Here is a 27,673-nt window from a genome sequence, read left to right on the forward strand (position 1 = left end):
GCCCAGACACCTCTGGGGTGAGGTGGCAGCCAGCTTCTTTTTCTTTTTCTTCCCTTTAATTTTCATCTGGGACATTGCTTTAGAGCCAAGGGATGCTTCAGGCTCCATCCTGCACTGCCCCACAGTGCAGCGGCTCCTGGGAACTCAGCAGGACCAAGCCATCACCAAAAGCCACACTGCAAATCACCACCATCACTCTGCAAGAGGCCATGATGCGGATGCAGAGATCCAGCCCCACCATCCCATCCCCTAAAATCTTCAAAACAACTAAAATGATTATTTTTTTCTCTGCTTGCACCCATTCTTCACACAAATTAGCAAGAGGAATCAGGAGACTGAATGTTCCACACCGCCTCGGCTTCATCGCCCGGCTGGAGATGCATCGCATGGCACTAAAGTCAGGCAGATACAGTGGGACTAAAAAAAGAGCATGGTTACTTTTTTTTTTTTCTTTTAAAGCCGGATTGCCTTTCACGGTGGCTATATTTATAGGTAGAGCTGTTGAAATTTTAAGGGCTCCTTGCCACAGGAATCCGGTCGTGTCTCGTGTTCGCAAAGTGGCGTAACTTGGCAAAAATGAACATTTAATAGGCCAATGGGTGCTGCTTCCCTTCCTTAATTTTGGGTTAAATTAAGAGAAAGGGAAAAGGACAAGATGTAAAATTAGCCACACACGCTGCTGCCATGTGCCACAGTCTGTATTTTCCAGATTAGGAGCGTAACGAACACGGGACTTCACACCCTCCCCTAGACCGGCACTTTCCTTTTCTGTCAATGACCAAAAAAACCCAGCTTTCGCGGGTGTTTATTTTTGCTTTCGGTTTGGCTACCCGTGGCACACACAAAGCCTCCTCTGCACTTGGTTTTATGGTTGAAAAACCCTGTCAGGGTTCAGCTGCAGAGTGGTAAAACTCGCTCTCCCCGTCCAAAGCTGCCCAGGAACGCCACCCGCCAACTCGCCGCAGCACACGATGCCCAGAAACCAGGGAGTCTCAGCTCAAAAGTTGGCAGTTTTCTTACACAACAGCATGCTACGCTGCTAAACCCCTTTTTTATTTTAATTTATGCTATAAAAGCGTGTTACACCCTGTCCAAAGACGCTACCACCCCACTGAGCACGTCTGGATTCTAAACTTTGATTCCCTATGACAATGTGTGTCTATTTAAGACAAAACCCAAACCATAATTGAAGTTATTGATAGGAGACGATGTTTACTGTTTGCTATTTTAACATCAAGTGCTGTTGTATTTCAAGCCACTGATTTCCATGGCTTGCAGGGGATGATGAAGCAGGAAACACGCCCTGATGTTGGGGTTTTTGATGTCTCTCTGGGCACTTCTGCTGTCAAATCAAAGAAACTCACTTAACAGGCCAATCCCAGTGGATGCTTCTCACCCAGGACTGCCTTGACTGGAAGCTGAGTGATTTTTGAGCCATCAAAGCACACATAAAAATAAAATAGCTGTAACAAAAGCTTTTTGCTTCTGCAAGCAGCCATCTCCCTAAGCACACCCAACAGGGCGATGGCTCATGGCACATATCTTTGACACAAGTTAACCAAAGTTAAAGTTTTAATGTTCCCAAAAGGAACAAATTTCAGGTTGAAGCACTAACCAAAGACTAAAAGTTGCTTCACTTGCCCAACTGGCAAATTTGGTGGCAACTGAGATCCCCAGAAAGTGGCTGTGTCAGGGACCATGCTGCATCAGCCACTGCCAGTTCACTCTGAAGCCAAGTGACAACACACTGTTAAGCCCCTGGATGTATATAAATATTGGTGCAGAACATTGCTGAGCCCACAAGGCCCTCAGCTTTAAATCCACCTGCAGCATTTTTAACTTAAGCTATTAGCAATGATGTGATAAAAAAAATCAGTGATCTTTATAACAGTGGAATTTAAATCCAGCTCACAACCTGGTAGGGAGATTCATGACATTTCGTATACAAAGAAGCCACTAGCCCCATTTATCCACTTTACTCTTTTTCCACTGCTGCCAATAAATATACGACTTCATTAAGGCTCAGTTTTCTTGCTGATCCTCCTTTGGCCAGAAGGATGAACATAAACCCAACCCAACAGCTCCAGACACTCAGTTGCCCTGCTTACATTTCAGTTCCTTTGAGCAGAAAGATGAAGCTGTAACCAAATGAACCAGAGAAATTGGCAGCAGCACAAACTTGACAGATTCCAGCTAATTGCTTGGATTAGTAATTCCAGTGGCACGCAAAAATCCACTTTACCTACGGCAGAGAAAGGCATGGCATGGGATGTTCTCCAGCTACGCGACCTGCCTGCCCATGGAATGGGAACCACTGGTATTCCCAAGCCCCCACGCCATAGCAAGGCCAGGAATGGCTTGTCAGCCTTACAAGACACGTTAAAATACAGAATCACTGAATCATCCGGGCTGGAAAAGACCTCCAAGATCACCAAGTGCAACCATCAATGCACCACCACCACCATGTCCACAGTGAACCGTGTCACCAAGTGCCACAGCCACGCGTTTTCTGAACACCCCCGGGTGGTGATTCCACCACTTCCCTCGGCAGCCTGCTCTAAACACGAGCCAGGAGACGCCACCCCCGCCCCAGCTACCGATGCAGGGCAGCCCCATTTCCCCATCCGTTTGACGGAAACATCCTGAGGGACGACGAGACCGGACAGCCGGGAGCACGGCGCTTCCCCCTCGGGCCCCCTGTGACACCGATCGCTGCGTCCGGCCCGGACAGGGCTGGAGAGGCCCCGCGGAGCCCTGACAGTGCCCACGCTGCATCCCACCCACGGAGATGGGCTCTGCCGGGATGCTCTGTGCCCGCACACGGGGTGGGGGACTGCGGCACCGCGCCTGGGCTCCCAGGGGGGAGGAAGCAGCGTGTGCCCCCCGCACACCGGGGCTGCGGCTCCCCTCCCTTCATTCTGGGTTCAATCTGAAGGTGCCGCAGCCACGCTGGGGCCGGGGGGGCACGCACGCTGCTGCCCCACCACCAGGGCCCCAGGAGAGCTGCAGCGGAGCCATCACTCCGCTCCGGTGGGGGACATGGCACGGCGCAGCCTCCTCCGCACGCCGCGGTGGCCCCGCAGCCGGCGGCGCACGGACCCCTCCCGCCCGCATTGTTGAGCGGGCGGACCCACGTGCGGCCACCGCCGCCGCCGTTTCCCCTCGCCCGCCCGCCCGCCTCCGCGCCCGAGCACTGACCTGCCCGCCGGCTCCGCTCGGCTCCTCTGGGCTGCGCTCGCCCCGCGCCCGGCTCCGCTCGCCGCCCGACCGGCCCCGCTCGCCGCCGCCCCCCGCCCGCACATGCAGCCGCCGCCGCCGCCGCCCCGAGCGCACCCGCGCACCCGGCCCCGCCCCCGCGCGCGCCGCCGCCGCGTCACGTGGCGCCCGCAGGAGCCAATGGGGAGGGAACGGACGGCGGAGGGGGCGTGGTCTATAGGATGTGGGCGGGGCTTGAAAAGGGGCGGGTTGTGAGAGTGGGCGGGGTCAATGGGGTGAGGGGAGCGTAAGGGAAGGGGAAAGGGAAAAGGAAAAGGGAAAAAGGAAAGAAATGGAACCAGAGGCATTGGAGCAGCTCTGCTGTGAAAACAGGCTGAGAGAGCTGGGCTTGGTCAGCCTGGAGAACAGAAGGCTCCGGAGAGAACTTAGAGCCCCTTAGGTTGTCTAAAGGGTCTCCAAGAGAGCTGGAGAGAGACTTTGGACAAAGGGCTGGAGTGACAGGATCTGCCTTAAACTGCAGAGGGCAGGTTTAGATGGGATATTAGGAAAAAACTCTTCCCTGTGAGAGTGGTGAGGCACAGGTTGCCCAAAGAAGCTGTGGATGCCCCATTCCTGGAAGAGTTCAAGGCCAGGCTGGATGGGGTTTGGAGCAACCTGGGATAGTGGAAGGTGTCCCTGCCCATGACAGGGGTTGGAACTGGATGAGCTTTGAGATCACTTGCAACCCAAAATATTCTGTGATTCTATGATTCTGTGATTCTAAGAAGAAGAAAATGAGGATGATGAGGAGGAAGAGGAGGAGGAAGAAGAGGAAGAAGAAAGAAAATGGTGATGACAAGGAGGAAGAGGAGAAGAAGAAGAAATAAGAAGGAAAAGGAGGAAGAAGAAGAGGAAGGAAGAAGATAAATATGAAAAAAGTGATGAGAAAGAGGAAGAGGAGAAAGAAGGAGAAGAAAGAAGAGGAAGAAGGAAAAGAGAAAAGAAGGAGGAAGAATAAGAATAAGAAGAAAATAAGAAGGAGGAAACAAAGATGACAAAGAGGAAGCTGAGGAAGAGCCCGAGGACAGAGTCAAGGGGACACAGCAAGGCCTGGGCTCAGTGCAGCAGTGTCCCCTGTCCTCTGGGTGAGATGCCCTTATCCTCTGACCGATGAAGGGCGGAGGCTGCCCATTCCTGAGGCTGTACAGGATATATTTAACATCTCCCATCAGTGGTTCTGAGTACATGTGAGGCACAGGGTCACCCAGTGTGTCACAGACTCAAGCTGACACAATTCAGGAGCTGCTGTCACATTACAGCCAAGGACCTCACCTCAGGCTGTCAACCTTTGTGTCCACAGCCCGTGTCTAGATCTGTGATGTAAAGAACCACCATAAATTCAAAGGAACAGGAGCAGAGCACCTGATGCCATCACAGGTTTTCTTTTATTTCTAACTTGCTGTGGACTCTCTTAGCAGAAGTCACCACAGAGGCAGCCAAGGGCTTCAAAAAATGAAAGAATAATAGGGGGCTTGGGGTCACAGGAGACCTTGTGTCCTCAGGAGACACAAACACGTAGAGATGAATATCAGGAGACCCTCAGATGTTTTTGCATTTAAAGGCTATTTTTACCTCTTCCCTGAAAGGCACTAAACTGGTGTCCTCTAAACCAGAAGAGTCTGAGGGTGCTTTATGTTTCTGAGAACATTATTCAAAGGCTGCAGTCCTCCTCTCTGGTTAAGGGATGGCCTGGGAGCAGAGATCATAGAATATCCTCAGTTGGAAGTCACCCACAGGGATCATCGAGTTCAACTCCTGGCCCTGCAGAGGACAACCCCAAAAATCTCTCCTGAGAGTGTTGTCAAAATGCTTCTTGAGCTCTGTCAGGCTTGGTGCTGTGACCACTGCCCTGGGGATCCCATTCCATACTCTGAGTGAAGAACATTTCCCAAATATCCAACCTAAACATCCCCTGACACAACTTCAGGCTGTTACACAACAAAGCCTTGACATCCCAACCTCTTAGGACCTACAGCAAGTCCTCCAGCAGGACTTGAGAAGGGCCGATTTGGCATATGACTGTTTCAAAAGAGTAAAGGAAATAAAAAAATTACCAAATATTACCAAAAATTTACCAAATTTACCAAAAATCTCTTAACACATGATTCTTATGCAACTACAGTGTTACATGTGTAAATGTGTAAAATGGATCCTTGGATGAAAACTTTGGACTCTGTTGATTGATTGATTCAAAGGATATTCAGCACATTTGGTGTCTGCAAGTTTGAAACATGCTGCTGGATGAAAGGGATTTTCATTCTCTCCTTCCCCTTCCCCTCTCAAGGCAGAGCATAAGTTTAACCTTGGTTAGGCATCAGCAAATTCACACCTTGCAAAGAAGTCTGCTGAGAACAGAAAAAAACCTGTGATTTCCCTTGCTATTGACATTTAGGTTCTGCTGTCTGACTCCCTGCTACTTTTTCAAAGTGAGAAAATTAGCTGGTTTTCACATCGACGTTTTTTTAATGAAAACTCAGAGTGTGACTTTTGGAGGTGCTAAAATCAGTCTGGCAAAGCCCGGGGAAAGCTCTGGGGGGCAGAGGTCCCTCTGCTAACACTGGTGATGGTGGGACCCATGGAGAAGTCTGCCTGTGACTGCTTTCTTCAAAACCCCAAAAAACCCGTGAAGTGAAACAAACAAACAAAAAAATACAAAGAAAAATGTTGCTGTTGCTGCATTTGGTTGGGTATTTTTGGTCAAATCTTTTCTCGTTAGAACAGCATTTCCCTTCCACGGGGATTCCCAGGCACGATGGGGAACTGCACTTGGCTCTGAGGGAATATGTTTGTTTTTCTGCATCTTTTATTGTTTGTAAAAACGACAGACCCGCCTTTCTCTCAGACACAGCAAATGTCAGGAATCTGGTTTTTATTTAGCAGAGAACCTGAGAGTGGTGGTTGGCACAGCCATTCTTTTTGCTTCCCATCTGAAATGTCACATGGCAAATTGTAGCGCTCAAGCACAACCTCAGCTTGACAGCCCTGGCAGAAGAAAAAGGGCCAACAGCATGGGGCTCCACCACATTCCCTCAGAAGTGCTGTCAAACCCAGTGTGATCCCTCTTGCATGGGTGAGGCTGAAGGGCTGCTGTGCCTGGGAGTGTTGCTTCTTGGCCTGGGGTGTAAATTCATACCAGTTTGGCTGATGCTCTTGGGCACCACAGAATCAGAGAATATCCTGACTAGGGGAGCTTTTGTCCATTGTGAGCTGGAGGGGAAATTGAGGCATTAAAAATTGATGGGCGATGCAACTGGGGAACACCTTCAGGCCTCCTGGCAAGCCTGAATCCATCTTCAGTCAAGCCTCTGCCATGCTTCTTTGTATTTTAGAAAATCAAGCAAAGAGAAATGTTTCCACAATCAGGTCACAGCCTTAAGAGGATCAAGTAGGCTTCATGTTAGCTGTAATTTCTGAATTTGAATGGATTTTCAGCACAAATATCGACAATCTCCTGTGCACGTGAGCATCCTTGAGCATGTTTTTCAACCTAATGCACTGAAAAGCAATGTGGAAGGATTGTAACCTCTGCACAGATGCTAATCCCAGTGGGCTGTGTTTGCCTTAGTGTTAGTACAAAGCCTGGCTATGTTTTAATGTGTGCTTGTCAAAGTGCTTGTATTACAGCTGGGACACTTTCCTGGATCTAGCCCATGCAGCCTCTGTGTTTGCAGAAAGGATAGACATGCAATCCATATACCTGCTTTGTCTAAATTTCTGTAATGTTTTTTCCCCCTGCCCCTTTTGTCATTTTAACTTCAGCCAAACTCAACTTTCTTCAAGCCAGGACACCATTAACAGTGAACTGATGGAAAAAACAGCTCTGCTTTTTGCCACCTGCAGACAGCACTTCTCACAGCCACTGTGTTAGAGGGGGAAGCAGCAGAGAAGTGATAACTCTGGGTTGAAGAGATTGCAGGGGGAACCACTCCTCCAGGGTAGGAAGTGAAACATGAATTCTTGAGATGTCAGTGTTGATGTTCCGACCTCCTTTCCATCCACTAAATGTTCAAATTGAGCATGTCCTCCACTGAATTTCTCAGCCACTGGAGCTTGTGTCTTGACCCTCTACACCAGGTATTTCTGGTCCTTTGCTGAGGCAATTATCACATCGTGTTCCTCTGGGGCTGCAACATCTCAGTGAGGTTTCCTGACTCAGATATCATATTCATGGGCATAACAAGTGACCCGGATTTCTCCAGCCAGCAACTGCTGTGTGTTGACTACTGGTTACTTTTTATTTCTGGGAGAGATAAAAAAGTTGAAAAATGCGAAAAAACCGCCCCAAAACAGCACACCAAAAAACCCAACCCCAAAGCCTTTGCAATAGTTCACATTCAAATATTATTTTTTAAATTTAGTTTTCCTCCAGTAGAGGCTAAAAATGGAGCACTTAGGCTCTTCAAGAAGAGTCATTTAATAGCTAGACCAGCACTTGGAATTCACTTGAAGGCACTGACTAATTCAGCACATGAGCGAAACTGAAGTTCACTCATACGTGGTAACGCCTTTCTTTTTCCCACACTCATCAAAACCTTGTTTGCCTGCTTCACAGATTCCCCAGGTATTAATAGCCACTGAAGGCTTCAGAACAGAAAGACCTCAAGAGGTCCAGAGACTCCAAGGTTGCACTTGCATGTGGAAGAGATGGGGTAGGCTATGAAGGGAACTCTACCACGCCTGTAGATATCCTGGTTTCTTACAGCTGCCCTCCTACACAGCTGAAGCTCAGTCCTGCTTTCTCAGGCACTGGGCATAGTCCAGGACTCTCCTCTGGGCTGAGAACATCGTTAAATCCTTGCAGGCACCACAATCTGGAATGGCATTTTAACCACATCAGGGAAGGAGGGACGGATCTCCCAGGGCAGGGCTTCTTCACATGCGGTCCCTGCACTACTGGTGGTCCCCAGCGTGCCTGAAGGTGGTCTGCAGGATGATTGCAATTAAGAAAATGAAACCATACACGTTGCATTCCCATGCACGTGAGCAACAATCAGAAAGGAGGATGAAGTAACAATAGCAGATAAAGATTTTGAATGTTAGGTCCTGGTGATGGTTCCTTCATTGATGTTGTTCTCAAATTTTGTGCTATTTTTTTGTGAAGGAAACAGAATTGATCATTTGGTTTAGGGAGCAGCTGGTTGCCCCACTTCATCTGGCACTGGAAACCAGGGCTGGCCCATGCTGCAAGAGCCCTGCTGCTGCCAGAAGGAACCTGCAGCCAACCCCACATACCTATTCAAAGCACCTTCCTTATCCTCATTACAGGACATTCTTGCATAATCTCCCTTGGATGATAAGGAACAGTGCCTACTTTCTGTCTCACGCCCAGGCCTCCAGACTGAGCCAGGCCTAAGGAAAGGACTATTCTGTGTAACCAGCTCCACCTGGAAGTGTAGACACGTCCTAAGGACATGATACTATCTGGATGGGGGGAGAGGGTGCTGCTCCAGGCATCCAGCACTGGGGCTCACAGGCTGGTGTGGAGACAGCAATTTGAAAAGGGTGAGAAACACAGCAGTCAGAAATTTCTCTTTGGTCCTGTTAGAGAAAAAAAAACCCACAATGCTTCGTCTCTTTTGTTTGGGGTGACTTTGCTGTTTACTCTGGGGAGGATTTTCGAATGGTGCTGCTGAAAATTGACTGAGGGAAGGGGCTTGCCCACCTTCACCTCAGTAATGAAGTGTCTGGATTACCAACTGAACCTCAAATAAATTGACCTGGCACCATTCAAACTAGTAGAGCCCGAGGATGTACAAGGGGTAGATCTCTGGCCCCAGCCATTTGTCCTTCTATGAGATCCATAGGATCCCACTGGGCTGGTCTTCATTCACCTCTCTGTAGATGATCTCAGTGTTGATGAAAACATCTTTGATGGGGGTTAGCTCAGACTACTTCAATGAAACCTAAAACTTTGATACAAAAAACAAGCACCTGGAGCAGGATCTGGCCTTTCCCAGGAGGTTTGGTTGCATTCAGTGATGAATGTGAAAGATACTCATGGTTCCTGGGATGGCCAAGGCAGGGGATGAATGACTCAATTTGCACTTGGGAGCATGGTGGGGAGTAACAGGGCTGTTTTTTCCTTGCAGAAGTGCTGCAGGTGATCCAACACAGACTTGCACTGTTCAGGAGAAACTAGCAACTTGTCTTTACTCTTAAATTGGAAAGAATTCTACTCTCAGTCCTCATGGGCCATGGTTTAATACTGGTAGTGGCAGCAGAGTGAGCAAAGCCTTCTGATGATTTCCTCTCCATTTCATGGAAGGTGGAGGCAGGCAAATGTTAAGTGACTTTCCTAAGGTCATGTAGGAAATCAGTAGGGCAGGAGCCGGGTCATCAGAGCATCCTTTCTCCAGAATTTAACAAGAAGTGGGCCAGAGGTGCAGAGAATGAGCAGGACTTGCCCAAGGTTGTGGAACCATCCTATCTCCTGAGGCCCTGACAGCAGGATTATCACTCACTTCCCGTATTTGCACTGCAAAAGGTGAATGGGAAGGGGTGTGTGGGGGAAACAAGCCGATTACCATTAATTCAGTTGAGCTTGACTGGACATGCACAAGCAATCTGGAAAAGGAAATAGCTCTAGTTCTGTCTGGTTCAGCAGAAACTCCGCCCACTGAAGCTTTCCGGCAGGAAATCAAGTTACAAACATTAAATGATCTGAGCAAATTCTCATACACTGATCCTACCCTGGGGACAGGACACTTTTGCTGCTTATTGAGGCTGTAGCTGGAGATACCTTAACCCTTTCTGCAGTGACACTTGGAGGGCATCACAGTTTCTTGTGCTAGCCAAGGAAGAGAGATCACAATCAAGAAAAAAGAATGGATTTACAACTGTTGGGGGTCATTCTTCATCAGTAAAGAAGCCCTGAAAGCTGTCTTTATGTGGAAAAAGAAGGGGGAAGGCTGGGGAGTCATTCTTCTACTTGCTTTTCCTACTGAAAAATTGAGATCTGTTGACAATATGTTTCCTGGAACACCCTAAAGATGACCAAAAAACGTGTGGTTTCTGGCACCAGCCTGACTGTGCAAGTGAAACCTCTCGATGGAGAAAGGAACCAAATTGTACTTGTACTGTTTCAGACCCTTTTGTTTTCCATTAGGAGAAATGCTTGAGAAACAATGAGTTGTCATCATAAAAATCCACCTACTGCTTCAGCTAAGGGTTAAAATAAGTTGTAATCTGCATTTAAATTATATTATGAACCTTAAGGAAATAAACCTTGATCCTTGGTAATAGCCTCGAGATTTAAAACAAAAAAGCTCAGAGAGGAGGGGAGCTTTTCACAGAATTGGAAGGAAAAAGAAGCACAGTTCATATTTTTCTCTTTATCCAATTACTGGTAATATAGATGAATGTCTGACACTGAGCAAAGAGGGGAGGTGGAATCTGCCTGCAGAGACAGCGAGGCTGTTTTCCATATGCTGGCTGGTTTGGGGGGCTTGCATCCCCGCAGCGCATTGCTGGAGAGTGGGAGGGGTGGGGATGGCCCCTGCAAACAGCGCTTCCCTCCCGAGCCAGCCGTGTCTCAGGTTTCCTTTCTTTTTGCTCGAAGAAGCAGAGCATCTCCTGTTGAAGGTCACAGCTTTGATCCCCACGGCTCGCTCTCGTGTTTATGGATGGCCATTATTAGTAACACTGGGTAGTGCATGCACTGCTCCGTGCCTGCCCTTGTCTGGCTGCAAGGGAGCAGGGGCAGGATAACAAAAGAAAGTATAAATAGAGCCTTTTTAAAAGCCTGTTAAATGGGAAGAGACTTTTAGGGAGGAGAAAGAAAGAATGAGGTGTGTTACCATAGGAACTGGCAATAGTTTATTTAAGAAGGGCAAAGAAACAAACACCACTAAAAGACAAAGCCAAGAGGACTTGGGGATTACTGAAGGAATATGTCAGGATACAGACAGGAAGGGCCAGGTAAGAGCTGTGAGCTTCTACAAAGCTGTGCTGAAAAAATTCGTCTCACTTTACCTCTTGCAAAGTGGTCTGGAAAATGTTACTATGAAATGTGTGTTTCCAGTTAGGGAAAATGCATTTCCAGGTTTTTTGAGGGAGATGGAGGCTGGAGAAGGGCATGAGAACAAATGTTGTGTTGGTGAAATCATCAGAAGCAAAAGGCCACGTTACCTCTGACTAATCTGAACCCACTTAGTGCAAACTCATGCTTTTGGTCACCCAGATGTTAGAGGAATAGCAGAGGATATTCTGATGTGTTGAGGATGAGTAATATTTTTGATCATGATCATGATGGTGATGATTACATGGTTGCCCCATCCCTGGAAGGGTTCAAGGCCAAGTTGGATAAGACCCTGAGCAATCTGGTTTAGTGGATTTGTGTCCCTGTCCATGGCAGGGGTTGGAACCAGATGGTTCCTTCCAACCCAAACCATTCTATAACTCCATGATTCCCTATTATTTATTGCTTCTTTTCCCCCACAGGAAAGCTTTCACTGGGTCAGGAGCAAATACTGAAGAGTGAGAGTGCTTCCAGCTGTGGTGGACAATGATGCTGTCTGTCTTCCTTATCCTAGCTGCTCCCTTCACTTCTCAAATGTTTACTCTGGGTTTATGTATTTCATAGGTAAAACAGCTGATAATAACAATTCACCTTCATTTTTCCCATGCCCAGAAGATGCATCCTGCCTGAAGACCACCTTGTGCTGAATGCTGCACATTCATAGGATACAAAGATGCTTTCTGGTCTGAAGAGAACTCAACAGAAGTAGAGAAACAGCACACAGAGGAGCAGGTGTGATGATACTTGGAAAAATTGCAATGGGACTGTCCCACTCTTGGTTTCAGAACCTCAAAGACCAGAAGCAACTCAAAAGTCCCTGCAGTTGAGGTCTCTCTCACTGTTTTGTTTTTAATCTTTTAGTTTCTAAATCAGTGTAAGGATTTTCTAGTTCCTGACTCGTAATTTTGAAAATTTCAGGTCTGGTACTATTGGAAGAGTTCAAATGATGGAGAAGCCACGAAGAGAGAGCAAGGGAGGAGAGCTAAGAATTGCAGAAGTTGTTATTTCTTTTAAGAACTACACCAACAACTTGATCAGAGAGAGACAAACAGTTGCAAAAGCCTCCTGCCTCTCTGTAGTGGAAGAAGGACCCTGGAACTTCTATCCTTTTTGGCTTTCTAATACCATGTAAAGCTAATTCTGTATTTGCACAACAGAGGGGGAGACTTTCTGTTGGGTTTCTATCAAGAGGCCCCTTCCTCTCACTGAAAAGGAGGCAGATTATTTTTAAAGCTGTGGATTATGAGCTGAAAGCCCTATTTCTCCTTAGAGTAATCATAGAAGCATAGAATGATTTGAGTTGGAAGGGTCACTAAAGATTATCTTGTTCAGACCTCTGTGCCGGGGGCAAGGACACCTTCCACTAGACCAGGTTACTCAAAGCCCCATCCAACCTGGTCCTGAACATTTCCAAATCTGAAAGTTTATTCTCAGTTTATTTCTCCAACACCTCTCTGCTCACTGAGTGCATTGCAGCAGCAGCAGCACCACATTACTGATCCTCTGGGTGAAGTCTGAGGCATAGCTTGAAGGGCTGATGCTTCTGTGAGCCCATTAACACAGACATGTTTGGCAGGGGATGGAAATTAATTCCTCCAAAAAATGCCTTAGGTTACCTAACTCAGGCCAGTTTTTTGTGCAAAGCCAAACCTATGGGTGTCATATTTATTTTTAGGTTTTGAGCTAAATTCTCTTCATTTTCTCCCTCAAAGCAAGAGGCGAATCAGAACCCAACTGCTCCACTTTCCACATTTCCCTGACCCTATGGAGAGTTATCCCATATGCCCACCCATGCATGAGAAATTCAGGGTGAGCATTTTCGGAAGGTTTCACACAGCCTTTGATGTCTCCCAGCCTGGGAAATTTGTCCTCCTCCTGCTTCCCAGCTTGGAAGGTCTCACTGTGGTATCTGCAAGAGATAACGCTCCCTTTCGCAGTCTGCACTCCGGGTCAGCCTGACTGCTTGCTGTGGGACTGCAAAAGGGATATTTCCCTCCAGATATTGCAGAAGGGCCCTCTTGGAGAGGCTGGCCAGCCTGCAGAGCTGGGCAGTCCACGTTGCCACTCCTCCCTTCTCACAGAGATTGTTATGCCAGGCTTTGACCTAAGTGAAACTGCTGACGGTCACAGGGATTTGACTAATCTCCTTAGGTCGCTGTGAAATTTGTGATTCCTTTTAGGGAATAGAACGTTTTTTATGATTTTCTTTTTTTTCCCTTTGGGCTAACTTGCAATGTAAAAATAAACTGGAGCCCACGGTGGGAGATTAATTTCCTCCCGAACTCAGGAAGGGCAGTCAGTCAATGCAAGATCCTCCTGGCCCATCCCAGGAGGATGCTGCTCCTGGATTCATTCCTGGAGACAGCTGCTGTCCGACCTTGCCGTAAGACTTCCTTCCCCCATGCTCTCCTCCTGGCCCTGCCACAGTCCTGTGGGGTCTGGGTGCAGCCCCTGGGCACAGCCCAAGACATTTCCTTCCCTCCTGGCTCTGCTCTGCCTCAGAACCCTCAACTAGCAACACTTCTGGGGCTGGAGAGCTGAAATAATAAAAATCTTAATTTCTAACCATATTTGACCTATTTCCTAGTGAAGGGAGAAATCCCAGATCTCCACAGGTATCCAGCATCCAGGGGCTTGTGAGTGATTTTGTCTCCATTTTCATGGCTCAGAGAGCTTCTCTGCAGCCTCCTCCCAGGGTAGTTGTGTCCCTTCTGTGCAGAAACCCCCATTCCTGTGGTTTTCCCAGCATGCTCCTGCCCCTTCCAGAACTTGGGAGGGTTTGCCTCATGCTCATGATACATTTCCTACTTGACCAGCATTAGCCTGCCTTTCTTGGTGCTCTGATCATTCCTGACCCAAATTACATTTAAGGTCAGTTTCATTATAAATTCCTCAAACACCCTTAGAAGAGTTGCAGTTTGCCATTGTGCTCTTGTACCCAAACCTCTGCAGAAACTCTAGACCCTTGTGGAGGTTTGTACATGGGTGACAAAGAAACCTCCACAAACTGCTCAGTGCATATGGTTGCTGCACAATGCTTGTATTAGTCAAATAATTAAGAACTGGTTGCTCAAAGAAATGCCAGAGCCTGGCTCATTTTTTTTTTTTGCTGTGCTCCAGGGGTTCCTGTTTCTGGACATTCCCATGAATTAAATTGAGTGAGCTGGCAGGGAAGAAGCAGTCTCTGAATGTTGGCATGAAAAGCCCACCACAAATTCAGCTGTCATTGTCCTTCTGCTTTGAAAGTTTTAAGCCCTTCAATTAGGGAGAAATGACAATACCCAGAGTGGGATTCCTTTGCTCTTATTTTGGCATATAGAGTTGAGATGTCTGGCTTTGGATGAACTAGTCACTGTCGGCTCCCTTCACTGCCAATGCAGAAAAATAGGAAGAACCAGAGTGTGATTCAATCTACAACAGTGTCTTAGAGAGGTCAGATGAATCACAGACTGCAAAGGAAGCTGAATCTGTGTGGCCAGACATAGGATTCTACATTTTAGAGGTCTAAATTTAAGTGGAATGAATTCTGCTCCTCTGACTCAGGTGGTAGATCGTGCTGCAATGACAAACTGACCGTGCTGAGTAATGCAGCTCTGATTTTGTGACTTTTCTTCATCTCTGCCTTTTTGCCCTGCCTGTGTAAAGGTGCAGCACTGTGCTGTTGATTCATTTCTTGGTCCTCAGAGGTAGGACTGTGCCAGTAGCACCTAGCTGGGCACAGAGCATGTGCTTGTCTTCTGGGGCTGCAACCATGTGGCCTTACCTCGTGCCTTCAGGTTGCTACATACTCTGTCCTCTAAGACAAGGCATCTGTGAATTAATAAAAGTGCTGAAACATAAAGTCACAGGCAAGGTCTGAGGAGCTCAAGACTGCCACAATGAGAGGTCAAGAACAGGTTGAGGGCTCATGGTGTCTGGGGAAGCTGGGGAGAGGGCCTGGGATAAGGGCAAGGAGGTGAATGTGGTAGGGGTGAACATGTGAACATGAATAATTAAAGGCACATGAGAAAATATTGGACTCATGAAAAGTGGGGCTGAAAGGCAGGCTTGGGACCACCATGTAACCTACCCTAACACAGGGGGTCACATCTGGGTTCCTAAAACCAAATAATGAAAGAGGTGATTTTGCTGGAGTCTTTGCTGCTTGTTTCCTGATCCTTGGATCTGTGTCCAGTGGTTCACATGGTTTATTGTGCAAGCAGCAGCGATGGGGATTTTATTCTCACAGTGCATTACTAGAAGCTCTTTTAACATTTTCCCTAGAATTCCCTGGCTAGGTTATCCCTAGAAATCACCAGCTGGGAAGCAGGATTAACAAGCAGTTGTGTCCTCCTTCTCTGAACCTCAAGGGTATGTCATTGACGCCACTCTGCTCCAGGGCCCTGCTTCCCTGGTGGGAATCTGTTTCTTGTTCCCTGTGATATGTGGCAATCCTCAGCATTTGAAATAGATGTGCCAGACTGTGACAGGGAAAAGTGCCTTGGGCAGGGCAGATTGGAGAGAGCTGGCAGGGACCAGAGTCACAGGGTGTCTCTTGGGTGCATTTCTCATTTCTGCCTCTCTTGCTGCTTCTGACAGGGAGAGGAGGACATGGCTCAGGGCTGTGCTTCTCTGTCAGAGCCAAGGCCATGGAGGAGCTGTGCTTGTGCCTCTGGGGATGTGTTCAGAGCAGGAACATGACAGACAAGGGGACAGCAGAACCTGTCTAGGTGCTGCTACCAGCTAGCACCCAGGAGGGGAAGGTGGTTTTGCAACAGGTATTAAGGGGCTCAAAATCAGATGTAACCTGTTCAGTGAGGAGCCTCTGGCGGGATGGAGGGGACACTTTCCTCTATCCCAGGTTGCTCCAAGCCCCATCCAACCCGGCCTTGGAACACCTCCAGGGATCAGGGATCCACAACTTCTCTGTGCAACCTGTGCCAGGGCCTTACCACCCTCACTGTAAAGATTTCCTAGTGCCTAATCTAAACCTATTCTGGTTCAAATTAAAGTCCCTTAAATGGCCTCTCTAGTCACTGAGTCCTCTCCTGGCTTGTGCCAGTTCTTTCTGCAGGTCCTTGAGACCCACCTGGAACTTCTTTGCTCAAGATCTAGGCCAGTCCTGCCTAAAAGTTGTAGAGTCAAGTAAGTTCAGTTGTTTGCCCTAAGTGCTCAGAGACAGGGCCAGCTGGGCCAGGAGGATGTTCCACTGGCTTCTGTTGTGAGGTTCTTAAAAAACCCAGAACCTTTTCTTCTTCCACAAAGCCTAAGAGACCCAGAATACTTTAATTCATGCTAGCTATTAGTACAGTGATAATTAAATAATGATGAATGCTCCAGAGGGAAGTGCTCAGTAGATACATGACCTTGCTGCTAGAAATTGTCTCTTCCTTTCTGCTCATATGCTGGTGTAGCTCCAATTAACCTTTGAACTGCTGAATAGATTCACATAATCCCAAAGAGATTTCCATGCCAAGCTGGTAGAGACTTATGGGAAAGAGCAATGCCTCAAATTGCAAGCTGCTTGGTATGGGAAAAACTCCTTCCCATTTCCTCATTCTTTGTAGCTTTGAGTTATTGATTGTTTGGTGTAAACACATGTTGGGTGGTGCATTAGGCTGTGGTGAAGCTGGAATTTTATCCTGAAATATGTATGTGGTGATAGGATCATTATTCATCCCTGCATGCCATACCTGCTCCTGTGGGCACAACTTGTTTTGTCAGTGGATGCTGAAGGCGTGGAGCAGTGAAGAAGTTTGGATCCTGGAGGAATGGGTCAGCCTCCTATGAAGTGGTTTGTGGTACTCCACACCTGAAATGGACTCTGTTTTCGGGGTGCTGAGATGATGAATGCATCAAGAAGTCAAACCCTTTTACCACAGGAGGACAAAGGTTTGGAGGTCTGGGCTCTGTGTCCAAGTGCTCTGCTGCTGGCTGGGTGATGTGTCTTTAAAAGGCACCAAGATCCAAATGTTCTTGTCTCACAGCAGTAAAAGTTGAGTTATTCCTGGGAGTGCTTTGCTGCCTGAGGGAGAGAAGGATCTGAACCACAGATAACCACCTCCACCTGAAAGTGCCAGCCCGTGCAGAGGAGTTCAGCTGGCAGGAGAAGCCCTGATGGAGGCAGTGAGTTGAATGCAGGGATTTGGAGCCATTCATCCTGTGCTCCCATGTGTTTGTGTCTCCCCTCGGTTCCCACGCCTCTGCACTTCCTTGTTTAGCCCAGGCCCGGAAGCAAAACTGCTGAAATGCAAGGAGGAAAGTTATTCTCATGGTGTTTCCAGTCCAAACAGAACCAGGAGGGAGAGAGGAAATCTCATGAGAAAGCTTGACAGATTTTCAGCCCAGTCCCACTCAGAGCTGTGGAGCTTCTGGTGTTTCATCTGAGCCTCTGGGCCCAGAGCTCTCACCACATTTCCATGTGCCTGGAAGTCCCGCAGCACCAGAGGGGGATGACAGCAGAGCTGATGTCCAGGGTCCTCCTGCAATCCCATGGATCTCAGCTTTCCTCTGATCCATCCCAGATTCAGTGAGGAACGATGTGTTTGCTGCTTGTTCCCACCATGACAAGGATGGTGAGGCTGTGGGTGACCTCTGCAAGTGGGAGATTTTTCTGCTGGAAATGAAGCTCCTCCTTTCCTCACACTCAGGCAGGATATCCAGGATGGAACCAGAGGCTTTGATCTGGAAAGCAAGCCCAGTGCTCTGCAATAGCACCAGACCTCTGGGTATCTTCTCTCCTCAGATATCTCCACATTTCCCCATGTGAGATGTGTGGTCCATCAAGGGAAGAGGTGGGATGGAAGGGCTGTCCTGGAGCATCTCTTTTGAATGCAGAGTCCTAGAAATTGGCACCACTGCAATCTCCTGACAGTGTGGGAGAGGACATCAAGGAATGAGTTGGATGTTGTATCCAGGCACTGTCAGACATCATGCTAGGATGTGGGAAGAAGAAGAAGCCTCTGTTCATCCTTGGATGGTGCCTCCTGGAGCCAGGATGGTCAGCTCTGGGCATTGCTGTTTTACCAGTGCCACCCTAATCCGTGTCCTTGCTCACATCCTTTGGATGCCTGGTCTTGTTTACCTTGATTTCCTCCCCAGCAGTGGTCTGTGCTGGCTAATTGCAGGCTGTGCTAAATCAAAGAGTGTTTCCTGTGTATTTGGCTGTAAATTTGTCACCCCTTGCTGAATGATGGTGGCAATCAGGAGCTTGCTGCATCACCAGCTTTTGTTTTGCACTGCAGCTAATGCAGCAGCAATTAATCCCCCAGCAAACACAGCAGAGGTGAATTCAGCACTGCTGGGGACAGAGATAATCTTGGGATAATTTATAATTGTAAAGCCATGCTCAGAGCAGGAGAGACCTCTGGGACTTGCTTTGCTTTTCATTTCAGAGGGAAGGCTGACTGACAGAGAGCTGGCATTAGGTGGTGTATTTGTCCTGTTTTCATTGGACCACTTCCATTTTCTGGCAAGGAGGGACTGGCTTTGTGATAAATTTTATCTCACACGGGAGAGATGAGCAGCCTGAAGATGGTCTCAGCTGAGCAGTGAGAGAAAGGCAAGCTCTGATTATTCCCTGTTGTAACTGTGAGCAACTTGCCCCCAAATGGTAGAGAATCCCTATCCCCAATAGCAGGGATTCATGCTTGCTACCTTGAGGATCCCTAAAGACCCCAGGAGTGATGTTCTGCCACTTCTTTGGTTGTATAAGGACTCCAGGGAGCAGCTTTTAGTGGAGGTGCTTCAGTCAAGTGTGTTTTAAAGTCCCCTGAGGCCACCTTAGCACAGGTCTCAGTCGCATCATCAGGTACGAACGAGCTCCTGCACAAAAACCCTCTGGGATGCTGCTGGGGGAGAAAATTCTTCATTCAATGTGGATTTTTTCCTTGCTTCTCAGCCCAGCCTTCATGGGAATGTTTTCCTTCCCAGGAGGACAGGGGTATGGGCTTGGCTGGGAAGCACTGAAGAAATCCTGGGTTCTCATTTCTCCAACGAGGTGAACACAACTTGTTTCAATGTGTGAATCCATTTCACAGGTGTTCCTTGGAACAGATAAACATCACCAGCATTTTTTTAACCCACGGATGGAGACATTTAGTCTCCACAATGTCATGAACCAGAGCCAAAGCTCTGCAGACCTGTGGGGAAGCTGGTGATGTGTTGTGTACTTAAAGTGTTATTTAATGGACTGATATTAAGAATGGCACCCACACATTCACTGAAGGCATTGGGAATGTTTAGCAGATAAGTTTTGGAGGGGCTTTTCTCCCCTTAGTGACCTGCAACAGGGCTGTTTCATGCTGAGGATCAGGGATGGTGAGGCAGAGCAAGACTGGGTGTTCAGACCTGTGCAGTAAAGTGGGAGAGTCAACAGGGTAGGAAACACACACTCTTAAAAAGACAAGTGAAGGATAGGTAATTAAATGACCATTTTACAAACACATGACAGGTAATGAAAGAAATTAATATCAGCCATTAGGGACTGGTCAAGAGAAAACTTTTGGATCAATCAAATTCCATTTGCAGGAGTTGTTCTGCAAAGGAGAGATGCAGTAGCTGCCTTGGCTCCAGCAGGGCTTTCATCAGCAATCTTCTAATACAGCTGAAGCACAACTCAGATGCTTTTTAACAGGGCTTCTGAGAAGGATGGTGATGGTGAACATGGGTCTGCAGGATGGGTGGATGAATCCTGAGGAGGATCATTCAATCCACTGTACATGCAGAGTCAGGAAGAACTGAGAAAAGCACTGGAGGATGAGATTGGGAAGGAGGGGGACCCTCAGTTTGTGGAATAATGGTCTTTCCAAAGTAGGGTGAGATTCAGTTGGGAGGCATGTGGGATGGAATAAGGAGGAACATTCAGCTGCACAAAAACAGGATGGAGAGCAACCGGTTTGGGCAATGGGTTAGAGGCACTGTGAGTCAGGAAATCCACCCTCTGGAGAGAGCAGAGAGAGCACTGGGAGGTGTAAACAAGCACATCATCTAGCAGGAAACTCAGAGTTTACTACTTAGAAGTGGGGCAAGGCATTTCTGGATCTAAGACCAGAATAGGGTGATGGAAAGATCTCAGAAATTGGTTTAAAGAACTGGGGTTTTAGCTGAAAAGGAGAAGCACAATCTCCCTGGGTCATTGTGATATTTTTTGTGATGTTAAAAGGCTGCTGTAAACAGAAATGTCAATACTGTCTGTTGAATTTCTATTAAAAATGTATGCTGAATTCTCCTGAGTTTAAATATAGCTCAGCTAACAGAAAAGGACATTCTTCTGGGAACTGGGATCGCATACACTTAATTAATGATAATGAACACTGCGCAAAGATTTTGACTGCAAGGTATTTCAGCAACACTTAATCCAGTCTGGACATCTGTAATTTGATAAAGTGATTGCCAAACAGGGGTGGAGGGAAGGACTAATTATATAGACTACAATTACTTTTCTTCCTGACTATGTTCAATATGATATTCACTGTCAGATGAAACCTCTTGGAAACTTTGCTCTTTTATTAAATCTGTCTCTTTAGTGGCTTTTAAACAAGAACTATATTATTCATTTTGAAATAGCATGTCCAATAAATGAACTTGTATTTTTCTTTAGGTCTTAAATTCAGTCTGTTATGAATTAATTTGCAGTTCTGACTGGCTTGAGCAATATGAGGCAATGTTTTGGTAGGTAGGTTGTTTTTCTGCCTGTCTGTACCCCTGCAGGTGTTGATAGATAAATCAGGATGTGGAGTGTCTCTCCTCATCAAACAAGTGAAATGGTGAGGACAGGGCTGTGCTGAGTAATTTGGGGAATGGTGGCTTCTGTGTAGATACCTATCATAGAATCCCAGAATGGTTTGGGTCAGAAGATTCCTTAAAAATCATCTCATTCCAAGGCCCTCCCATGGGCAGGGACACCTTCCACTAGACCAGGTTACTCCAAGCCACATCCATTCTGGCCTTGAACACTTCCTGGGATGGGGCAGCCACAGCTTCTCTGGGCAAACCTGTTCCAGTGTCTCACCACCCTCACAGTAAAGAATTTCTTCCTAATATTTAATCAAAACCTACCCACCTTCAGGTTAAAGCCATTATGAGTGCAAGGTCTTTACCAAGGATGCAGCCAAAGCCACCGGGAGTGTGAGATTGTGTGAGATGGAGAAACATCCTTGACTGCTGTAAGGCTGTTGACCCTAATGAAATTAAAAGGAATGTGGAACATGTGCTGAGTTGTGGACCTGCTGCCCAAATCCTGCTCAGCTGGTGTCAGCAGAGGAGACCCTCGTGGTCCCCAGACTCAAGAGCTCATTGCCGTTCTAGGATGTATTTGTAGGGGTGTCCAAGACCTTCTGATCAAGGAGCATCTTCAGGCTGTTGCCCAAACCTTTGATAGCCTCACTGGACGAGTGGCATGTCACAGCTGTGAGTGGTGGCAGAGGCAGCAGATTCATAAAATCATGGAATGGTTTGGATTGGAAGGGACCATTGAAGATTGTGAAGTTCAAGATCTTGTGCCATGGGAAGGAAAACCTTCCTCTAGATTCCTGGTATGCATGGACAGCTCAGCTGTCAGCCCTTCAAGGAGAAGCCAGAACCCCACAAGGTGACATTCCTTGGGTGGGTAAACAGGGTGCAGCAGATGAATGCTGTTTAGAAATAATAAAAAAAAAATTAATACAACTGAGTATCAGCTTTCTGCACGGTGAGCTGTTGGATCCCATTTCTGAGTCTGTTCTCAGTTGCCACAGCCAGAAGCACAGCGAGGTGTACTTAACTCTAGTGTGCAGAAAAATTACCCATCTCTCAGGTACTTTTTTCCCCCTTTGCTGGAGGACTTCACTTGCTGAGCTGCTCTGAGATAAAACAGCAAAGGGAGACGACTCCAGGCCCTCCTGCATCCCACATGGCCAGGCACAACAGCGCTGCAGTGCTCTGGCTTTTGTTTGCCAGTGGCAGTGGAGAGGAGTTGACAGAGCCTTGGCCACATCTGCCTCCTCCTCCGCCCATTCTCCATCTCCAGGAGCTGGGACTTCCTGTGGTTTGGCAGGAGTTCTGTAAACATGTTCCCCAAAGTGCCTCCCCCCTCCTGCCACCGCCTCACGCTCTTGCAAGAGAGGAAACACCGCAGCCGGGAATGTGGAAGGGGATTTCCATGGCTTTAATGAGGTCGGCCTCCTTCTCCAGTCCATGGGATTCCTCCTGCCGGCTCCTGTCAGCCCTCAGGGAGATCCTGCCCCACTTGGTGGAGGGCTGGGACAGTGCCCAAATGGCACCAGGGGTGGCTCCCAGCGTGGGGCTGCTCAGCTGGCTCCCTCCCAGCTTTCCAGCCTGGTTCCACCTTCGCAGGGCTCTGGTTCCCCTCCTTTAGCAAGGGAACAGGAGCGAAGCAGTCCTTGGAGGAGAGGGTGTGTGAAGGAGACCTTGAGCCAGGGGAATGGGGGCTGCAGAGCACCCTGGCTGCCTTACATGTTCCCTGTACCTCTGTGCCATCCTGGCTCCTCTGGGGACCCATTTCCTGCCATGGACATGTGTGTGACACAGAGCATCTAAATTCCACACAGCTCTTGCTAAATTAGGGGAGCATCCCAGTGGAGACTTATCTCCAAGCCCTTCAGCCCCTCAAAGCTGCCCAGACATGGGCAGGGCTGGCTGTCACGGGTCAGGGACAGTACAGAGTTAAACATCTGCATCTTGAACCTTTTTCTGAGTCCAAGGACCCACTCCTGTCCTGCAAGGCATGGGGACATGGATACTGCTCCGATCCCACCTCTTCCAGGCTGAGGTATGAGGTCCAGGCTGTGGGCATTTCTCCTGGCCCTCCATGGGCCTCCCTGGTGTGATATCCTGAAATCCCCCCAGCGTGAATCACCAGCCCTGGGGTGAGGGGGGAATGAGCTGCTGCTTTCCCAGGTGGGGACCGGAGAGGGGGACAGGCAGTAAATGCAGTGCATGGGTGACACCTAATGTCATATTGGGGTAACACATGCTGGGTTTTCCAAATTATCCTACCAATTGTAGGGGTTTTGGAGTGAACGGGATGATCAGGCCCACCTGGCTCTAAAGGGGCACCTTCTTTCCCAGAGGTTTGTAAGTTTGAACCATTCCATCTTCAAAGAATTTTGGGAAGTTTAAAAGGGACTTCAAAGGCTTTTTGCTTAAAATGTTAATCTATAAATGACTCTGTACTTGGAAAGCTGAGGTTATACTTTGAAATAAAACATTTTAGAGTCTTGTAAGAGGAATTTCAAGACTGAAGATTGTTTACTTGATTAGATCCACTTTTCAGACAGTAAGATTCGACTTCTTGCCTTGCTTTGTTAGTGTATGTACATGAATGCATATATACATTATATAAATATTTAACTTGAGAAACTGTTGCCAGAGACCAAAGAACTGTGAAAGAAGATTCCTTCACACTGTTTCTTCCTGTGGGAATAGCTCCTTGTTTTTGCTGCTACCACCTTGGAACATGTCCAGACCTAGGACTATTCCCATCTCCCTGCTTTGTTAGATCTTCACAGATGGACAGCAGTCAGCAAAACTATTTCCCTTCAATTGTGTAAATGGGGGAGTGCAATTAAATTTGACCTCTGCACTTGGTTATTCCTCTTTCAAACCTGAAGAAAGTCTCTTCTCAGTCTGCAGGCTCTGGTGGTGCCATGGCCATGGGGGATGCCCATCCCTGGAGCATCCTTTGGGAAAGTCCCTGCAGAGATTTGATCTCTGCAGATTGCAAACAACAGCTTTGTTCTGGACCCTCCTGTAATTTCATAGAATCATAGAATAGTTTGGGCTGGAAGAGACCTTAAAGATAATTTAGTCACAACCCCTCCCCCTGCCATGGGATCAACAATTTCTAGTTGATATTGACCCAGCAGCCTCTGCTGATGTGAAAACTGAGGATGGCAGAGAAGCTGTTGCAGGCTGTTCCCAGGCAGAGAAGTGTTTATGTGGATACATCATAGCTTGGATCCTCTATTTTGTAAAACCTCCATGTTCATGAAAGGCCTGTCTGCACCAGAAGTTCCTGTTCCATAGATGAATTTGATACTGTCCCTATCTCTGATTCTTCCACAAACCATTCCCAGTTTTTGGTCAGATTTTTGACCAGAAGGCGCAAGGAACACCTTGACTCTTGCTCCTCAGGCTAAGTTCTTCTTTCTCTTCCCCTGCTTTGAAACCCAGCTGCTTTCCCCCGTCCTTCCTGCACCATCCTGGCCCCATTCCCAATTTCCTGCTCCCAGGGCACGGCTCCAGGTGCTGCACCAGGGCCACCACAGTGCTGGTGTGGCCAAATCAAAGGGTGAATGGGGATCTACAGCTCAACCCAGGCACTTCATCAGCCTGGAATAGCAGGAATAACTTTTCTTTCCTTTTTCCTCAGCATTCCACATTGTGAGGGAGGTTTCACTTTCCCGGAGGCTGTTGGAGAGCCAAATTAATTTGTGGATGTTTATATTTTCAGAACCTGCTGCAGTGCCTTGAGGAGTCACTCAGAGCCCCATCAGTGGCTCATTGATGCTGTGGCTCATCGAGTCCAGGAAAACAAGCACCACTAGGACCAAAGCAAACCCCACTGCTCCTCTCCTGCATGATGACAGCAATTAGTGCTGGCTGGCACTTTGCTAGCATTAGTTAATTACTCCTCAGAGCTTCTTCCACGAGGAGAGTTGCTATTTTTAGCGTGTTTTACACCGAGGGAAACTGAGGCAGCACTCTGAAGGTTGTTGAAGGAGGGAAGGAGAAGAGGACAGAGGCCAGCACTGTGACTGCACCCTGAACATGCCCAAAGCCGCTCCCTTTGCCCCTCAGTCCACTGAGACCCATTTGACTTGCACAATCCAATCACATAATTCCTAATGCCAGAAGGTTTGTTTGCATTGGAAACAGCATTTTTTTTTATTTCAAAATGGGCCATTTGCCTTAACCCACCAAATAAAACTTCTTTTTTTTTTTGTTTTGTTCCCCTCCAAACTGGCCATTTTTGGAAAATGAAAATCAAGGGTATTTTTGGCTTTTGCATTGCTGCTCTCTTATTCTGTCTTTTCAATGTAAAACTGAATAAATTGAGAGAAGGACACAACTAAAAATGTCCAAATGCACATACACAAAAAGGAGTCTGTAAATGTTTCATGTGCAGAAGGTCATTGGGATGCAAGCCCCTGTTCTCCCAATGCCCACAGACTGAAATCAGCAATAAAGTTACCTAATTCTTCCCTGATGGTTTTAACAGATCAAATATTTCGAAAGACAAGCATGTTCTTTTTTTTTTCCCAAGCCAATAATGTATTACTTCTTATCTGGGTTTATTCATTCAGTTTTTACTGTCCCATAAAGTCCCTTAGATGCTGGTAAGGAAAGATGTCTGGTAGATTTGTCTAGGTAAGTGCAGAAAATAGGAATATTCCTGCTTTGTAAAGATGCCAAGTACAATGCTGTTGTGTAATTTTACTGTTTGTTTTGCAATAGATGAGGTTTTTTTCTGATGCATCCAACTTCTAGGACCTTCTAACCCATTATATTCTCAGGCTTCATGATCAAAAATAAGTTCTAGCTGAGAAATACAAGCTGGAAATACAGCAGAATGCCAAGGGTGAGATACCAAGGTTGTTGCTGCTGCTGTTTTTGTTGTTATTATTCATAAATGTCAAATTCTCTTGTGGTTTTCAAGTGGGGCATGTGGGTTTTAAGGCCTGACTCAGGATTTTTCAGTGTCTGGGGCTGACTGGAATGCCAGCCACCACAGTGGGAGCAGTCAGCACAACCGAACACAGGCTTTAGCTTCCATTAGATAATTTCTTTCTTGGCCCATAGGTTGATAAATATGACATTACTGATCATTAATAAAACATGAATATGCTAGGATTTATGTAAATCTGAAAATTTTCCACTGACATGGGTTTGTTTATGAACAGGCAACCTTAAATAGGGCTGCTACTGATTTCCAAAAGTATGAAATATTTTCTATAAAATTAGTTTTTCAGTTAATTAACGGCATTTTGCTGAAATTCTTGTATGTCTTACACCCCCATCAGGCAAATATACTTGGGATTCAGTGTAAATGTCTGTCTTTCTGCTCACTCCCTTCTGTGGTCTTCATGTCTCGGGTGCACTAACGTCTGCCAAAATCCTGGAATCAAACATCTGCCTCCCTGAGGAACTCCAAGGCCAAGCAGGGAGACAGTTGTTTCATTTTCCATTTCAGGTAAAAGATCCATCTCTTTTTAGACTTGAACATCTTCATGGTGCAGCCCCAAATCATGACTTTAGTCCTGAATCCTCTCAGTTGACATCATAGAGGGGTTGGAAGGTTTGTGCTGGTAAAATCCAGGGAAAACAAGGAAGATGCAGAGCTGTCCCACTGGAGAGCTGGCATGCCCCTGGCTCCTCAAGAGATGGGGCTTCTCCAGCCTTGAAAACATCCTGCATCTTTTGCTCCTTCTCCTCCCTCTCCCATTCAAGCTTCTGGCTGGAGTTGAGGTAATTTTCCCAGTTTGTCCCAAGTGCTTTGGTATTTGCCTGTTCAGGGGAAGAGGTCACAGCTCGTGGCTGTGATGTTATGAATCCTGTCTGCCTTCATCCTCACTCAACACCACCCCTGTACCCCTCTGGAGTGCCAGCAGGCCTCTCTGGACATGCCTCCCTCTGTGTCTTCCCAGATTTCCAAGACCTTTTCTCCTTGCTGATGGATTCTCATTGCTGATGCCACTTTTTAGGACCACGGTCCTGATGGGTTCAGCCACCGCTCATCTGCTGAGCAGGAGGACTGGAAGGAGCTGCTGCTGCTGCTGGGATGCTCTGCAGTGCATGAACACCTGGGAAAATCTGTTCTCTGAATCTTTTCCTACTCCCAGGGCTGAGCTGCAGGGCTGATGGGGGAAGATATCAATTAAATGCTTTCTTTTCTGGTGCATGACCAGAGGTTGCGGGTTTCCAAGGCTGTCAGTGCAGACGTGTATTTACAAGGGCAGTTATTGATAGAACAAGGGGAATGGTTTTAAACTGAAAGAGGAGAGATTTAGATTGGATGTTAGGAAGAAATTCTTTCCTGTGAGGGTCTTGAGGCCCTGGCACAGGTTTCCCAGAGAAGCTAAGGCTGTGCCATCCCTGGAAGAGCTCAAAGCCAAGTTGGACAGGACTTGGAACAACCTGGGATAGTGGAAGGTATCCCTGTCCAAGGGAGCAGATTGGCATGAGATGGTGTTTGAAGGTCCCGTCCAACCCAAGCCATTCTTTGATTCTATGACTTTCAATAAGTACTTCAGCCATTTGAATGCTGCTCTTCAGGCCTTCTCCACTGGGATATCTTTGTCTCTGCCCTCTCCACTGGAAAGGCCCCCAGACTAGGCTGATCTTCCCAAGGACAAATTATGGTCCAAGAAAATTAGTTTCTCTCAGAAAATCTCCCCCAGAAATTGTTTAATCTTGCAGCTC

The 27,673-nt window shown here is 47.3% G+C and overlaps 1 protein-coding gene across 1 annotated transcript in view; it reads right to left on the minus strand.

Moving 5' to 3' along the window:
• The window catches only part of PTP4A3 (protein tyrosine phosphatase 4A3), a 41,792-nt gene extending 38,464 nt beyond the window's left edge, over positions 1-3,328 (minus strand). The window contains exon 1 of the mRNA XM_064706748.1: positions 3,199-3,328. The gene's annotated coding sequence lies outside the window, so the exon portion shown is untranslated. The remainder of the gene's footprint in view (positions 1-3,198) is intronic.
• Between the last annotated feature and the right edge of the window lie 24,345 nt (positions 3,329-27,673).

This window comes from Zonotrichia leucophrys, chromosome 2 (assembly GCF_028769735.1).
Source record: "Zonotrichia leucophrys gambelii isolate GWCS_2022_RI chromosome 2, RI_Zleu_2.0, whole genome shotgun sequence".
NCBI classification, from domain to species: Eukaryota; Metazoa; Chordata; class Aves; order Passeriformes; family Passerellidae; genus Zonotrichia; species Zonotrichia leucophrys.